Below are 2,335 nucleotides of genomic sequence, written 5' to 3'. Positions count from 1 at the left end.
GGGGGGGGGGGTGCGCCCTTTCCTCCAGGATTCACTCCTTCCTGTGCTGGGCTCATCCTTTCTCGACCCCTTTTGGGGGCATGTGAAATGTGAGGTTACAGCACTGTATTAGTCCGTTTCCATTGCTTATAACAAAATACCTAAACCTGGGTGATTTATAAAGCAAATGAAATTCATTCTTACAGTTTCTCAGGCTGGGAAGTCCAAAGTCCATCTGGTGATGGTGACAATGACCCAGGGGTCTCACATTGCAAGATGGTGGAAGCAGAGAGAGAAAGAGAGAGTGACAGACAGACTCTCCCTTCTTTTAAAGCCCTCAGAACCACGCCCCTGACCACCGTTATATAATCCATTCACTACTGCACGGTCCTGCAATCCAATCACCTCTTCAAGGCTCCACCTTCCAATGACCAACAGTGCCTGATGGGACTGGCCCTCTCGGGGGCACAGGGGTGTCGGGGGGGGCCAGGGTCCAAGGCTGTCTGGACACACTCTGAGAAACAGGCCAGTTGTGTGCCTTGCCCTGTCACGTTGGTGCCAATAACAGCAACAGGGGCAGTAACAGTGATTCCTGAGCCCCTGACCCATACACGCATCACCTGGTTTCCTCCCATAAAACGCGAGGGCTGTTGTCATCCCTACCTGACAGGTGAGGAAACTGAGGCACAGAGAAGCCCAGTGGCTTTTCCAAGGTTACACAGCTCATGAGAGTCACGGAACGTCTTGCTCACTCCCTTGATGGATGTCTGTGGAGCACACGTGCAGTCAGGCCCCGGGGATTGTGACCTGAACAGCTATAGGTATAGAGAATGCAGCTCTGGGTATGCAGTCGGTGCTCATCACCTGCACTAGAGTAGGATATGCAGTCAGCGTTCATTGCCTACCCCAGAGTGGGGTATGCAGTCGGCGCTCACTACCTAGCCCGGAGTGGGGTATGCAGTTGGCACTCACTACCCAGCCCGGAGTGGGGTATGCAGTCGGCGCTCACTACCCAGCCCAGAGTGGGGTACACAGTTGGTGCCCATCCCGCAACCCTAGCAGGGTATACAGCTGGTGCTCAGTAGGTGAACGGCCTCTGCAGCCCAGAGCAGCAGCAGAGGGTTCAAGCGGGGGCGGGGGGGCATCCAGAGTCCCTGAGAATTTGAGAAAAGCTCAAAATCTTCCCAGAAAACCCCCAGGGTTTATGTGTGAGGCTCAGAGACCCCCTCACACGTGCCCCCTCTTGGTCTCTCCCCGTGACCTCGGGTGACACCTGGACCCCGTATGGGGTCAGCGATGATAGCTGCTGTGAATGGTGCCTCTTTGCTTTAAACTCCTCTCTGTATTTCTCTAACTTCAAGAAGTGCGTAGTCAAAGGACACTGCTGCTGCTTTCGTGAAATGGAAGGTGCCCCCTTGAGAACGCCCAGAGCACCACCCAAACCCGTGCTCTTCCCGCCGCCGCCCCGCCCGCCCGGGTCCCCTGCCGCCTGCCCGGGTCAGCCTGGGGACGTGGTCGCCGTCCTTCCCACGGGAGCCGCCACGGCCAGAGACGATGAGAAAGCATTTATTCGTTCACTCATTCGTTCCACGAACATTCATGGAGTGCGTCCTGTGTGCCGGCGCTGTTCTGGGTGCCAGGGACACAGACGTGGGGGAGACAGGCAGATTCCTGGCCCCGTGGAATTCAGGGGAGAGACGGGAAGGAAATGCGGAACACAATACGTCAATGACACGGTCTGTTAGAAGAATTAAGTGGGAAAAGCACAGCCAGGACAGGCAAGAGGAACAGGGAAGGGGGCTGGACTTTAAAACAGGGTCCCAAGGGGACCCAATAACCCAAAGGAGAAGGCAGGAGGGTCTTCCCAGAGGAAGGCCCAGGGAGAGCCCGTGTTGGGTACGGACCCGGGAGAGGTGAGGGCAGAGACGGATTGCCCGGACTTGGCTCAGCCTTGAGAGTCAGGCTGCAGGGCACTGGGGAGCCATAGAGGGCATCTGAGCAGGGGCAGGTCAGGGCGGATGCCTCTGGTGAAGGAGAGGGGAGCGGGGACATGAGGTAGGCAGACCAGGACGGCTGCAGAGGGGCAGGGGCACAAGGCCTAAGCTGGAATCAGGGCTGCGGGGAGGTGACTAAGGGACAGAGGAGGGGGGGGTTGGGGTCCACTCAGAGCTCAGTGTGAGTCCTCTGCAGAGTCCAGGCCCACAGAGGATGTCCAGGGGGTGGCCGGAGCTGAGAGGTGGGTTGGAGCAGGGGCCGAGAGGTGGCGCCAGACCGCTACCCCCAGAACAGGGACGGGAGCTGCAGTGCATTGTGGGTTAGCTGAGCAGGTGGACGTGGGCAGTGTGGACACCCCCCG

Source organism: Galeopterus variegatus, unplaced genomic scaffold, assembly GCF_000696425.1.
Source record: "Galeopterus variegatus unplaced genomic scaffold, G_variegatus-3.0.2 Scaffold8338, whole genome shotgun sequence".
NCBI classification, from domain to species: Eukaryota; Metazoa; Chordata; class Mammalia; order Dermoptera; family Cynocephalidae; genus Galeopterus; species Galeopterus variegatus.
Note: the sequence above shows the minus strand (reverse complement) of the source record.